This window comes from Calonectris borealis, chromosome 11 (assembly GCF_964195595.1).
Source record: "Calonectris borealis chromosome 11, bCalBor7.hap1.2, whole genome shotgun sequence".
NCBI lineage: Eukaryota > Metazoa > Chordata > Aves > Procellariiformes > Procellariidae > Calonectris > Calonectris borealis.
Window position 1 is genome coordinate 6,539,621 of NC_134322.1, and position 15,091 is coordinate 6,554,711.

Genomic DNA, 15,091 nt, shown 5'->3' on the forward strand with positions numbered 1-15,091 from the left:
TCTAACTTTTTTTTTTTTATCATTCTGGTACTCTATGTATAGGAAGAAGTGGAGCCAATCTGTGTGTGAAAATCGATGTTTGAAGATTTCCTTTTGGCTGCTGGTAGCTGGGGCTTCTTTTAACAGCCCCTGTTGCAATTGGCTGCTATCTCAGAGCAGCTTTTCCAACTACTAGGAACCAAATTAGGAAAAAAAAAAATATGGATGAGATATTGACCTTCCACGTGTCGTACCTTTTACCAATAAGTATTAATGACAAAGACACTAAGGAGTGTAATGTCCCATCAATGAATCAATACAAATCCCATTAACGCTCGATGAGGGGATAAGATAGCCTTCAGGAGTTTCACACTTGCTCTTTGTATAGGACTCCCTCTAAAGGCTCTGGAAGTCCTTTTTGCCTCAGGACCATCAGTATATAGTGATTTTAATGAAATGAAGAGATTTTAAGAGGCAAGGAGACTCAGCAGATGAACCCACCTTACAAATTCCAAGTCTGGTCCATTCAAAAAATGAATCCTTCTTTGATGGCTAGAATCTGGAAACTGAGAAGTCCATAACATCAGCCATTCAGGTTGTCAGCAAGATCAGTAAAAAACAGAGACAGTTAAACAGTCAGTTTCAAACTTCCCAGAAATTACAGGCTATCAGTTTCTAGTCAGCTGTCTCCCTTCTTCCTCACTTCTCTGCTTTAACTTGTCCCTCCGGTTTCAGAAGTGATACCAAATACCCACCCTTGACCTCTTCCCTTGTAGATCTACAATCATCTGCAACAGTGATTTAACTCACAGTTCCTGCACTGTGCAATTTCTGCTTCCACTGAAGCCAGAAACTGGAGCTAAACTTTATGGGAACTTAGAAGCCGCTTCAGGACACAGATTTAGCTCACTGAAGATAGCCAAGGATAAATTAGTTAAAGAAAGCACTGATGTTACTCAGGGTAATTGGTTCGAGTTAACCATTAGACCTACTGGGCAACTTGATCAAGTTCTTGAAATGTTTTTGAATGCAATAGTGTGGTCGGAATAAGAGGAAAATTGCTTACCGATACCTAGATCCTCTGGGCAAAATTTTCATACCAAACAGTCCTAATTTAGGCTGATAAATCAGAAAGAAAAAAAATCAGATTCTGAGTTGTATGTTTTGTTTTGGAGGGTTTCTTTTTTTTTTTCCCCTGAAGTACCTGGTGGGGAAATGTTCAAAGCCTCTGAGAGTAATTTGTACTGAATATTAATTTGAGGGGTGGCTTAACTCCTCTTTGCTCTTCTGACAGTCTTTCCATAAAACTAGAGCAAATTTAGGTACCATGGTGTCAGTGAATTGAATAAAATCCTCTTCCTTAGTCTTCTATTTCTCTTTCTTCCTCCATTCTCCTGTATTTATGTCTCTGAAAACTTGAAAAAACCTGCCTGCAATTCCATTCCTTATTCTCTGTTTTTGCAATTAGATGTGCAGTCAGTGTTACCAGTGTCATGGGAAGACAACTGAGCTGTCTGCCTCCTTCCTGGTTGCCTCTGAATTGCTTCAGCCTGCAAAGAAAACATTGTGGGACTTTTTCAGAACAGTAAGAAACTAAATATTTATCTTCCTTCTTATAATTTATGCAGCATGGGATTAATATAGAAAGTACCGAGATTGAAAGGTCAAGTGAGTTTCCAAACAGTGTTTCACAATGATATATCATTGCACTTTTACCATGGCCTGCTTTCTAGAAAATGAAGCACCGGTAGCAATGATGTACCTAAAGAAATAATCTTGACTGTGCTATGGCCCGATTTTCTGTTATGTATTTATAAGTTTCATTTACATTTCATTATCTCTGCTGGAAATTTTAAATCAGTGTTAGTACGAAAAGAGTCTACATTTGTGGGTTACCGCTTAATTGTTTGCAGGCACCTGCTGATGTTTTAATTATTCAATGGACTGGCTATGGTGTGCAGATAGTGTAGGTGTGGGATTTTCTGGTGTTGGACCAAGTCAGCACAGCCCACATCCCTACCGTCCGTCTAGAGCAGAGCAGGGAGTAAAATATCTTGTTGAGAATACCTGAGTTTTCCCTCAGCCTGGAGGTCATATAGTAGTGAAAACACATTGTCCTTTCTCATGAAAGACCTTTTGGATCGACAACTTCCCTTCCTCCAAGCTGCCGAAGTCACAGTCCTCACATGCCCAAGGGACCTTTCCAGTCCCTGGGATTTCAATAATACTTGAACCATTCCCTTTTACCTTTGCATTGCCATTATCGTAGGAACTTCAGGTGAGGCCAGTGCAAGCCAGCAGGCATGCTGTACACCACAAAAAAGGGATGTATCTCCGGTAACTGCAGCCTTCATTAGTTTTAAGTTGGTTGAATCAGGTAAGGTGACTCCTCACTATGTCCCTTGTACATCTGCTCAGTAGAGCTAGTCACTTAACTGTGCCCTTTTTCTGAAGCTGGAAAAGACCTGTCCATAAGATTGCATCGTGTGTCTGAATAACACACCAGTTTCTACTCAGAAGGTATTTTAAGTGCTTTGCTAAAGTTGAATGACCGAGGCTACTAGCGGATATGGTGGGTTCTCCACCTCTTGAAGTCTTCAAATCAGGGGTGGATGTCTTTCTGAAAGATATCGTTCAGCTGAACATGATTTATTAGGCTCACTACAGTGGGAAATGGGTGAAATACTAAGACTGGAATTATAAAGCAGCTTAGCATAAGTGACCTGATGACCCCTTCTGGCTTTAAAAACTAAGAGCTTAGCCAAAGATCCAAGAAGTGAATATGACTTTTTTATAGGCATGATGTAAACAAGTTTATGTGGATGTGTGCGTGAACCAGAACTCGCCGAGGTTTTGCTAGGTCAGATTTGTAACACTTTAGAGTGTAAGTCCAGTTCTTCACAAGTACAGCAGCCATAAAAGAATAATTAAAAAAAAAATCATAGGTAAGAGCTAAATAAAGCAATGGCATTGTTTTCCCTTAAATGTCACCTCTTTGGAAGAAAAAGAGGAGTGGAAAATTATAGGTGTCTGGCCAAAAAAAGGGAGGGGACATGGAGCAGGAGAAATATCAGCCATCAAAATCTTCTGGTTTGCAGATAAGAGGGGAATGAAAGACTTCCCACACACAGGGAACAGAGGCCCCGGGGGCCAGGGGGGCCGCGGCCGGCTGGGAAATGCCCAGCGCCGTATATAGAAACCCTCGCAAACAAACAGCTCCTGCCTGGCACAAAAGTCAAAAAAAGCGAGGCGGCGAGCGGGGGGCCGGGGAGGGGTGATGCTCCCGACGCCTCTGCGGCCCGTCTGGCCTGACGGATTTAACGAGTCCAGCAGTCACATCAAAAACACCCTCAGCCCTTAGATGAATGAGCTGTTTGTTTTTCTTCCCGATGGCTTGATAAGAGGTCACAGGATGTGTTCGATTTATTTTTTTTTTCTCTTTCTTTTTTCTTTTTTTTTTTTTTTTAATATAATGAAACAATAGGTTAAGAGAGAAAAGCCCCAGCCCAGTCCCAATAGGTCTCTCCGTCCCCCATGCTGCTTCATTTCCTGCCTTTTGGAAGCAGACATCCCCCTTTTGTTTTCCTCCAGCCCGGCCAGCGCGTGTCGGTGCGGCGGCCACCGAACAAATAGGTTTTGGCCACCGCCACCTCCTCGCCCCCGCCTGCCCGCCCGCCGCCACTTGCTCACGGCCGGCGGCTTCCTGAGGCCCGGCGGCCGCTGCCGACCCGCCGCCGGCCTCGCAGGAAGAGATGGAGGGGCCTGCGCCCGCCCGGGCGGAAGCGACGGGAAATCCCTGCAGCTGCCCGATTGCACTCCCGCGGCCGGCGGGACGCGGCCGGGGCGTGCGGGCGCACGGCGAGAGAGCCTTCCTGTTGGCCCGGCCGCGGTTCTCCCCCCTGACGCTTGGAAATTCATCCACGCCGGCTCCCACAGGCACGCCGGGGGAAGTGCTGGGAGCTGGAGATAAGCCCTCCCGCCGCGCCGGCTGCCACCGGGCCCTGCCGCCGTGGTGAAAGTGGGAAACAAAGCCGAGGCGCCCGGGAGACTCCCCCTGCTCTCCCAGGACCTCTCTTAGCTGGAAGGGGACACTCGGTGTCTCCAGCCCGGGTTTATGGGAAGGACGGGGACCAGGCATCTCGCTGGAGAGGAGCGAGTGTGCCGGGAAGCCCCAGCCTCCGGGGACGCGCATGGAGGAAGGATGCTCAAGGCTGGGCTCAGGTATTGAAATTTTCACAGCCTGTCCTAAAATTGGGGTGCAAATGGCTTGTTCCAGACATATATGAAAACCATGGGTTTCTGGGGGTTTGGTCCCTGCCTCTGGCCAGGCACCAGTACACCACCAGGCTTCCTCCAAGGAAATATGTCCCTAACCACAATAAACAGGGTTGAAATTCAAAAAACAACCACTGACGTCTTTAATAGCCCATACACCCTGTGTCTGTGCCCAACAGGAGTTGGGTAGCAACGGGAAAAATAAGTTTTCCCTTCTGGTCGGAGCTACCCAGAAAGAACGACGATGGCATACGCATGTTTCGGCAGCCCCCGGGGGCTGGATCTCTGCCTGTGGGAGGGATGGGGAGATGGCATCTTCAGGGATGAGCTGCTCCTGCCTGGACCTTCCTGGGTGACCATGGCCGTTTGCAGCCATGCTGCAACTCTGCAGTTTGCAGGAGAGGAATGCGATTTATAAATCTGTTCCATACCAGCCTAACTTCTGATTTTGGCCTAAAATTATGAAAATTGAAAAAGTTTGTGAACTTTTAAACTGCTCGTTAAAGTTCTCAGTTTTCAACCTTCCATCTGATGACCTCTCTTTATAATTCCCTTTGTACAGACGACCTTTTCTTTTGCACAGAGGCTGCAGCGCTCATCCGCGAGGCAATGCAGGAGTTAAAAATATATTCATACAGGCAAATTTGAACACTAAAATAAAATTGTCTTCCTGAGGTCATTGTCTCTGTAGACCAAAGTGAGGGAGGAAGTGCAGGAATGTGATGCTGATTAAGATACCACATGCTGGGCAGGTATCAGTTTAAACACTTTAGACTGTTACCTGCTCAGCAGGGGAGACCTGAATCCACATTTGATGATTAGGCCATATTTATGTCTCAGCTCAGCAAGTCTCTATACATTGGCCTGATGAGCAGAGTGTATAAAACTCACACCAGTGTCTCCATATTAATCAGAGGGGTGAAAAAAGGTTTCACAGGTACATCGGATTTCTAAAGATGTGGGTGTCCAGGGCCCATTTACCCCGGGCTGTATTATGGGTAAATGACAATCCACCCACTCTGCCCCTTTCACATTTTGGATGAATCATGCAGCAAGCTGAGTCACATCAAATTAATACGCACTCAATGGCACAGGCAACAAAACTGACAATGTGCTGCCTGAAGAAGGGACTTTCTAGTACATGGAAAACTGTGCATATATATATATACATACACAAATACACATACATACACATCTATCTATAAATACACACATATGCAGACCTATGTATATATGTTTTGCAACTTTACATGAAAAGCTGTAGCTATGTTACACCATACAGTATTTGAAGGTCTCAAATTCTGATTAGCATTCTTGATGGGTTCTTTCGGCATGGTTTACTCAGGAAAGAAGGCTTATGCAATCACAGTCTGTGTATGTGTGTACGCGTCTGTCACCATTAGACATCAGATAATTTACACAGGAGAGAGGCATTATGAATGTCCCTAGACCAGGAAAAGCTTCCTGGATAAATAGCTTCTGTCAGTATTTTCACCTTAAAAAAACAGAGAGAACCTAACTACAAGACATGTATCCATTAAAAATCTTCATTAGGCTTTGTTAAATCCTATACTTGAGGAACTGCTTGCTCAATACCTAAAGAATTATTACAAATAAAAAAGTCATAAAGGATGTCACCAAAGAATTGAAATGCTATTCACATTTCATATTAATCTGCTACATTTTTCACTGCAAGATATATACATTTTTTAAGGGGTTTATTTTTCAGTTTACAAAATTCTCCTCTTGGCTATACAGAAGTAGGTTTGCAGCTCCGGGCAGAGCTCAGCTTTCAGGATATCACACTCCCACATGACCAAAACCATCTCACATGACACAAGGACTAATATGTTTATGAGTGATGCGTGAGAGAGGTCTTTAGCCCGTATGCTGTGCAAAATAGAATTTCAGAATAAGATCTGATTAGCACAACTTCTGCTGATGGTCCTGGGTGTTCCCTCAGCTTTAGCCCATGAAGATTAAACCCCATAAAATCCAATTGTGAACATAGGATTTAATATAGGATTTAATATAGGACAGTAGCTTAATTGTTTTTTTCTTGTGTTTTGTGTTTTGGGGATTTTTTTTTTAATATATATATATACAGACTTGGCACTGAGGTTCATACAAAGAACAAAGAGTTGGGCTGCGGTGTTGCTTACACAAAAAATCCAACTCAGACAGCTGTGGTTGCACCTGGAGAAGTCCTGGCTCCTACCAAAATCCATCTCTGACTTGGAGAGCTCCTCTAGTGCCCAGTTAGGCATTAGTACCCAGGTACATGATATTCCACTGCCTCATCTCATTGTTAGAGTGGGAGCACAGGCAATTTACTGGAGTTCTTTTTGGAGCAAATAATCCAGTGATATGGAGAAGCCAGGAAAGGAAAGGGAATTACGGTTTGAATTGCTGATATTTCTAAAGGAAAAACACCAGTTGCCATGACAATAAAAATGTGAAATAATCAAAGAGGTCAAAATTAAAATACATTATTTACTCTTCTCGAAGAAAGTGCTGCACACACACACCTCGCGGATTTTAGTTTTTGAGATTCAATTCTTCTTATTTGTTTTTTATAGATTCAGGATCATCCCTTAGAGCACCCCTCACTGTTCATAGAGCCTTCAAACTGACCTCTGCTGTGGAGCTCATTTCTGAAGTAGAGTCCTTGTGCTTTCTAGTCATTCCTAGTGAATTAGAAAAGGTGTCAAACACCTCTAGCCTATCTTTATGCCTGTGACTAAATGGGAGCGAACAGGCCTGGAAAGATGGAGAATCCCCAGCTGGGAAAAGATGAGAGCACTTGCTTCTGTAATATGAATATGTTGGCAAACAACGATGCTTTGGGAAGGACAGACCCACAATCAGGGCTTTGTGTTTCTTTCTTTTCCAGTTCTCTGGAGAGGGAGGGCTGTTTTGATTTTTATTTTTTGTTTGGTTTTAGCCTCCCTATGGCATATTTCCAGTTGCAATATAGCCACCTTGGCACATCCTTTTTCCTTCTTTTAATGCTGTCATAAGGAAGACTAGCCCTTACCAGAAGCTTATTTCAGTATCTACATAATAAAACTGTCCAGAGGCTCCATTCACAAAATTTCAAATTTGCCAAAAAAATCCAATGCTCTCTTGAACCCCTTAGATTTAAAATCAGATCCCCCCCCCCCGCCCCTTGTGGTAGCCTACCAAAATGAGAGAAGAGGATTGCTATTTAGGAAAAAAAAAACAATTTCCCCAGAAACTCCTCCTACCAGGCTGGGATTGATCTCTATTTACCTCGGGGGTTGCAGACTGGCAGGAGAACCTGCCATCTGACCACAGCATGTGCCAAGAGTCTCGCAGACTTCTTCTTGCAACCGAGTCCTTGTGCTGTAATTTACTTTCCATGGAACAGGGATGCATCCAGAAGGATCAGTGAGGTGTAAACCTAGAAGTGTACAAAGCCTCTTTTGTTCTGAACTAATTATGCTGTTACTCGTGTGTGTGCTAGGTTGGAGATGTCCAAGGAAGAGCAGCCAAGAAGTCTCTACTACTTTCATCCCTGGTCACTGTCCAAGCCATAGGGGATGTCGGTGTTTTTGCCCTCAGGGCCATCTAGAACAGGGAACTTCAGGAATTCACAAAACCAATAAACAGTAAAGCGGTATGTGGGGGCAGAAGGGAAGAGAAGGGTCAGCAGAGGGACTTTGCAGCCTTCCTAATGTCTGGGTCTTGCTCAGCGTGGTGTGGGTGGAGAGGGGGAGGGGGCAATGTTTTCTCAGAAGCTCTCGATTTACTGAAATAGGTTGAAGAGGTTGAGCCACTTAAAATCAGGTTAGCTTTAGCAACTCTTCATTTGCTGTGCCTGCTCAGGAGATGTCGGCAGCGAACACCCTTACCCATACTGTATTTTGAAAAGACAGATTCTGCTATCTGTGGAACTGCTGTAAAACCTGACTGCATTAATTGTGCCGGATTCCCTTCATTCAGATCCTTAGCAAATTGTGCATGTATCTTATTCCCTAACACAGGTAAAACCGAGTTGAATTAATAACTCATGACTTTGGGTTTTCAGCTTTTTTTTTTTTTCAGTCACATAGAAGGCTGGTTCCTCCCCATTCATCCTGCTCAGCATACAAACATACCTAAAATGTCCTGAGAGAATCAGCATTCTCATGGAGAAGGACCGATCTCTTCACTGGGCTATGGAACAAGCCATTAAAGAAGAAAATTTATTAAGAAAGTAACAATTTACCATCAGAAATCTTTGAGCCATACATTTAAATTCTTGAATTTGGGGCAAAATATTATTTGCACAACAGACTCAGCTCTCCTTATCTCCATAGCTTGAAGTATTCCTAGTGTTGCCAGCTGTACAGTGCATATCTCATTGCAGTACACGGTGCTCTGAAGTGTGCCAAGTAATAAGCTATAAAGAGAGAAGCAGGACTCAAGCAACACAAGGATGCGAAGCAATATTTTCCCCTGACACCCAAGGTCATGGCATAAAGAAACGTGGAACAAGGGAGCGTCAATTTTCATTGAAGATGCAGGGTACAGTGTTGCTGTACCAAGCTAACAGAAATAAATTAACGTGATGGCAAACTTAGAGTGTCCTCTTAAAATGTGTTTGTAAGTGTGTGAGTGTGCATGTGGGGGGATGATGTTACAGTGCTCTGTATATTTTCATGGCTAGCAGAAACAGGCATCAAAGACTTAAAAAGAAACACTCTTTAAAGCTAATCTACTCTGTACATACTATAAATACTGACACACAGTTTTGCAGGCAGCTCTGGGTTAAAGACCTGAGAGGAATAAGTATAGTTTGCTGCCCAGTGAATTACTCATCAATACCATTTTAACTCATCACCAATTCCTAACCAAAACATATACCCAAGATGACTTTTCAGGATCAATTATACTTACATTTGTGCTCCTATAAAGCTGGAATAACTATTGTTGCATTCTTCCATTCTCTTGCCTCCACAGTGAGACTTATACATGTATAGGAAAACAGAAGAAACCTTGTTTGTCTGTTTTGCTTTTGCAGTGGTATTATACAGTGTAAATGAGGAGTAAATGCAGAGGAAGGGCTGGGTTTCTGATTGCTCTGTGCCCAATTTGGAGTCCTATGAAGTTGATGGAAAATCCTCCATTGACTTACACAGGCTTTGTATCAGTCCCTTGAACATTATCAAGCCAGCAAGAAGGATTCATAGCATTCAGCATATGGCTCCAACTTACTTTAATTCTTTACCTAACATTTCTGAAATGCAGACTGTAAGGGAGCATTCCTTTATAGTTAGGAAAGCTCACGGTGCTTAATTTTAATGGAAAACTCTTTTTTAAACACAGACAGATCCTGCTGTGTTTGACAAATATGTTCCAGAAAGAAGCTCAATCTAGATGTTATGTGTAACTTTATCTTATTCCCTTTTGAGCACTACTGTTCTTGCAAAGTGATCTCTCAACTGCCCAAAGTCATTACACTTTTTCCCTTTCACATTGTACCTCTGTAAATGTCAGGCATAACTACATTTTTATTTGCAGAGATACCACTGCTATGAATGAGTAAAAATTTCCTGCTCCCCCGCCTCCTTCTCTTTACCCTGTGCGCTTTCTGCTAATATGATTTGTTGAACAAATTGTTCCATTAATCTGGGGCTGTTTGACAGAGTGAGAAAATAAGTGCCAAAGTGAGAAGATTCACAAGAATCGGAAATCTCAGTCCCTCTTTCTCAAGGTAAATAGTTATTATATCAGGGTGTCAGACTGGTGAAATGGATGTACTTTCATTCTCAGTTTGTAAATGTCACTTTTCCTCAGCCCATCAGGGTGACAAATGAGGTGTGGGTTACAGTAAGAGTTCATTCCTTGACAAAGTTCTTGCTGGCTTATTTCAACAGGAAGGTAACCTCCCCTTTCTGCCCCCCACCCAAAAGCAGGGGGAGGGAGACACATCTTTACTTGGGAGAGAAGCAAGAAACCAGGCAACCTGGGCTTGAATAATGTCCAAATTTTTTCCATTTACTGCTAAAACCTGATAGAGGTTTCTTTGAAAAACAAGTCATGATACTTTGTTTGCCTTTCTCCTCTTTTCTTGCTTGTTGTTTTTAGCTAAGACCCATATGACATACTTTTACTGGTGCTTATGTCAATATTTATTGAACAAGTGGTCAAGAGAGGCCACTTTTTAAGCCCCACGCTATCTGGTTGTTAATTACCACACTGCAAGTGTTAATGAAGAAGAACACCCTCTTCTTTTGACAGATAATTGATAAGAGATCAGGAGGCCCAATGCCTGACAAGGAACATGAAATGGCTTCTTTGATTGCCCTGCAGATCACTACATTTGAGCAGTCACAGGGCTAGCAAAGAGCCCACATGGCTCACAGGGAAACACAGTCCCAGGGTGAAGACCATGGTAAGGCAAGAGGAAAGGATGATCTGAGCGATTTGAGCACAGGGCCTTCTTTGATTTCTGAGTCTATGATAACCCTATGGTCTCTCAGGAAAATAGGATTTGCAGTAGCTTATGAAATGTCTTCACCAAGGCTGAACCATCATCTTCAGGACATAGGCTTGTGCTTTTTTTTGTTAATGGTCTGGTAACCATGAAAGAAAGCTGCTCCTGTCTGACTTTGCCATAGTAGTAATTCAGAAATATATTTGTTTGATGGATTTAAGCCTTCTCTTTCAGCTTGTAGCAACTTTTAACATTTGGAACTATCTGACAATTAATTCAGATTCTCATCTTGAGAATGATTTGCAAGGCGACTGTGTTTGGTGCTCATGAACAAAACCATTATGAATCAAGCAGATGTGATTTTGCTAGAAATTCTGGGGAAAAGGCAAGAAGAAAGTAACTGTGGAAGGATTTTATTTTTTCTTATTTTCAGAATGAAACAAAATTATCTACCAAAACTAAGAATAAAAGCAAATTTTCAGAATAAAATTGAACCCAGGAGCCAAGCCCCCAGATTAGTAGCTCTGTACAGGCTTCCCTAAGCTTCCTAGGTCTGCAAGGATCTGAATAACAAATAAGGATTTTCAGGCATTGCTCTCTCCTTGGTGGGGGATGGCTGGGACTGGATCTCACAAATAATAAGATCACAAGTCCAGAAAGTTCAGCATTTGCAGATTCTCAAGCAGATCCTAAGAGCTATCAAGCAAGCTGAATTGAAAAAACATGAACATTTAGCAGAGCCCACCTGTATTTTCTTAGAAGCTCATCAAAAGCAGTATGTTTCCACGTAACATTTTGCTTTTGGTGAATCAGCATTTTCTGATGAAAATATATTTCATTGCAAAATGTCTGCCCCGTTGGTGTATAATCTGGCACATGTCATAAGAAATGAAAAGGGTTGAGGGTGAACGGGAACAGGGACCTCCAGCTCTGGATCTACTGCTTGAACCGAAAGGCTCCTAAATGAATAGCTATCATAGACTCCTGTGTGTGCTCAAACCCTCAGAGGGAGATATTAATTAAATGCATGTTACATGTTTCTTTTCCTGACTGATAAAATGTCAGGCTTTGAATTAACTTGACAATGACAATGCTTATGATTCAGAAATGGAAATTTGCTTTTCATTATTAAGAAAACCACTGTTCTCCAACACTCACTTAAAAGTAACTATTTCTACAAACACCTCTGCCATTAAATTCCCATGCTAGAATATTTGTGAGAAATTAACATTAAAAAGGAGACTACACATAATCAAAGCAAATCTATCTAATTTTCTCTGTGTGTGTGCATTTCCAATGTATTTATCTCTGTACAGCAGAGATTTATCCAGGCAGCAGAAAATACTGAATTTCTTATGACATCATACCCATTTCAAACCGATCACAATCTCACAAGCATACAATTATGCTTTACCTAACAGATCAGGGACTAAAAGACCTTACTGAAAAAGAAATTTCAAAAAGTAATAGTACAGCGAACAGGAAAAACAAATCACTTCATACGCGACTTTCTTTTTTTTTTTAAATGTTCTTCTCTTTTTCTCATCAAGCTTGCTCCTGCACGTAAATTGTTCTTTGAAGACCTGTTTTCTCCAGCACTGGCTAAAATAAGCAGAACAGTTACAGTCAACAATATTCTGCCCACTTTGCCAGAGCCTTCATAATTTATGTCTAACCTGGATAGGAAAAGCCCTTATAAATTTCAACAAATGTCTCATTAATTAACACCCCATCTCCCTAAGCCACAGAGCAGCTGGTGAAAAGAATTGTGTAGGTTGATTCTGTAGATATAAACTAGGTCAACAAGAGGGATCCATACTCACTATTGCAGGCTGATATTTCTCTGGAGGGTATTAATAGTTTCTGGGGTCTTTCAGCTTAGACTCAAAACTATTCAAAGTCAACAGTATAAAGCTGCTCAGCCTATGATGTACTTAAATTTAATAAAAAAAAAGCACACAACACATTACAAGGTTTCTGTGCAATGCGATGCAATGGGTCAAATCCTGAAATCCTTTAGGCCTCTATCCAAGACGATTGGAGTCCTTCTATTGATTTAAATGAACTGTGTATTGTGACCTTTTTCTGGTTAGCGCTTGATCATGCAAACGCCTTACTTTACTGATTACACTATATATTCATGGAAAGTCTGAAGTCCTTAGTCAGGCAAACTTTCTTCTTGCCTGCATGATAAATTATCTACAAAGCATTATTCTCTGCTCATTTCTAAATACTCCTTAGCCTATTCAACATGCTAATTTTAGGGTAATTTATTTTTTCTATAACTGTGCATAACTCTAATAAAATTAAATTAAAAATATAAGGCGGGACTGTGAGGAATTAATATTACAGGTCTATCTAATACAAGGACTGAGTACAAGGTGGAAAAATGAGAGGGAGAAAATGCCTGGGAAGCATTTCCCTAACTATAGATGTCTTGCATATGAAAACCTTGTCTGAAGTCATCTGAGGAGGCAGGCAGGCAATTTTCACCCATTCTTGCAGTTTTAGTATATCTTATATCATGATTGGATGCAGGGAAAGGAGAGGAGAATGCCTAAGCAGTGGCTAGCAGTGAAAGATTAGCCATACAAAATTTAAGCAGGATCTGATAGCAGGAGGAGGGAGTCAATGCGCAGGCAGAGTAGAGGAAGACTTTTCCATCCTGGCAAACTCATTTCAAAAAGGTGCAGAATTAGGAGTGCAAGACCAAAAAATAAATGAGAGCATGAGGGTGAGCGTTTATCAGAAAAGAGGGAGAGCAAGTAGGGAATACACCAGGATGTGAAAACAGAAAAGCAGTCAGGAGCAAAGTCATAAAGCTCCTTGGAGGAGATAATCCTGACTCTAGTGAAGTCAATGGGAGTTTTGCCATTGACTTCAACAGGGTCAGGATTTCACCCAGGGAGTGTTAATGTGATGTGGAAAGAGATAGGAAGACAGTGGAGATACTCAGAGAGAGAGCAACATGGTCATAGCATATAACATTAGCATATTAATGGCTATGGCTGTTTTATTTTACAGCTCTGTATGAAGCATAGAGACTATAGGAACTTCAAGAATACTAATATGTCCCTCATTATTAACTAATGCAATGGCAGGAATCCTCAAAATAGAGATTTCCCCCCCACTCCTATTTTCCTCTGCAATATCTCATGAGGGAGGTTGAGTCAGACTAATTTTGGTATTTTAAAAAAAAACAAAAGTCAGAGCAAATATCATCATGTCCAGTAAGCCTAATGTATTGATTGAATCCAAGCTGGCCGCAAAATTTAATTGCAGATCCATAATTATTTGAGGTTAGGAAAAGTTACATTATCTTTTCCGAGTTAAGCTAAATAGATCAGGACTTTTTATCTTGAAAAAGAACAACTTAGGAGGGGGAGGAGGAGGTCAGATATAGGTCTTTAGCATTCTGGCTGGCCTGGAAATGGCAGATAGATAATGAGTGTTCGCTGTCTCTAGTAATTTAAGATTTAAAATTCATCAAATGAAACTAGCAAAGGGTATATTCAAAATGAACAAGACTTCTCTCTTTGTAGCACAAAGGCAACTTGTAAAATTCCTTGCAACAAGGTTTAGGGGTGGTTGCATAGTTTCAAAAACAATCTATGGAGAAATTCATGGAAGAAAAACACATTGAGAGCTATTCAATGCATAGAGATCTCTTGTTTGGGGAGTTTCTGAGCCATAGGTCACCGAAAAACAGCAGAGTATTTTAGAAAAATATTCTTTTATTGTTCCTGAGATATCTGCTCTTAGCCGAGTCCAGAGAGCACACTGGATTATATGGCCCTTAGGTCCAACATGGTGCAGCAATTCTCTAGCAATAGAGGCTAATTTATTTAAATAAAGCCTACATTTCTTTTTTCCACTTTTAACAAAATTTCTGTGGGGAAAATCCTGTAATATATTTACTTGTTCCTTCAAGCTTTTATCAAAGATTCTGGGTGTTCTAGGTGAGGGGTAAAAGTGTCTGCAGGTAAAGTTTGTGTTTGTCAGAATAATTCGACTGGGCAGCCCCGCAAGGTTTGGCCATGCCACTGCTCGCTAAAAGGGGAGTGTGCCAAGAAATCGACAGGTTTGTTGGCTGGGTTTTTGCCTTCTACTGGAAATTCACTTAGGAGCTAATCCAAAGCCAACTAAGTCAATGAAAAACTCCCATTAAGTTTAATGGGTTTGGGATCAGGCCCTTAAATTATATGTAGGCAGCTAAATCTGCCAGTTCTTTAAAGATGCATAAATTTACCTGCTATTCCCCAAAGCACAACTGCATCCCTCCAACACCTGTCTGACAGAACTATTGAATATAATAAGAAAAGCTTACAGAATCACAAGTAAGCTGTGAACACCAGACTGCTACCAATCTCTTCCGATGCCGAGGTAGTTAGTACC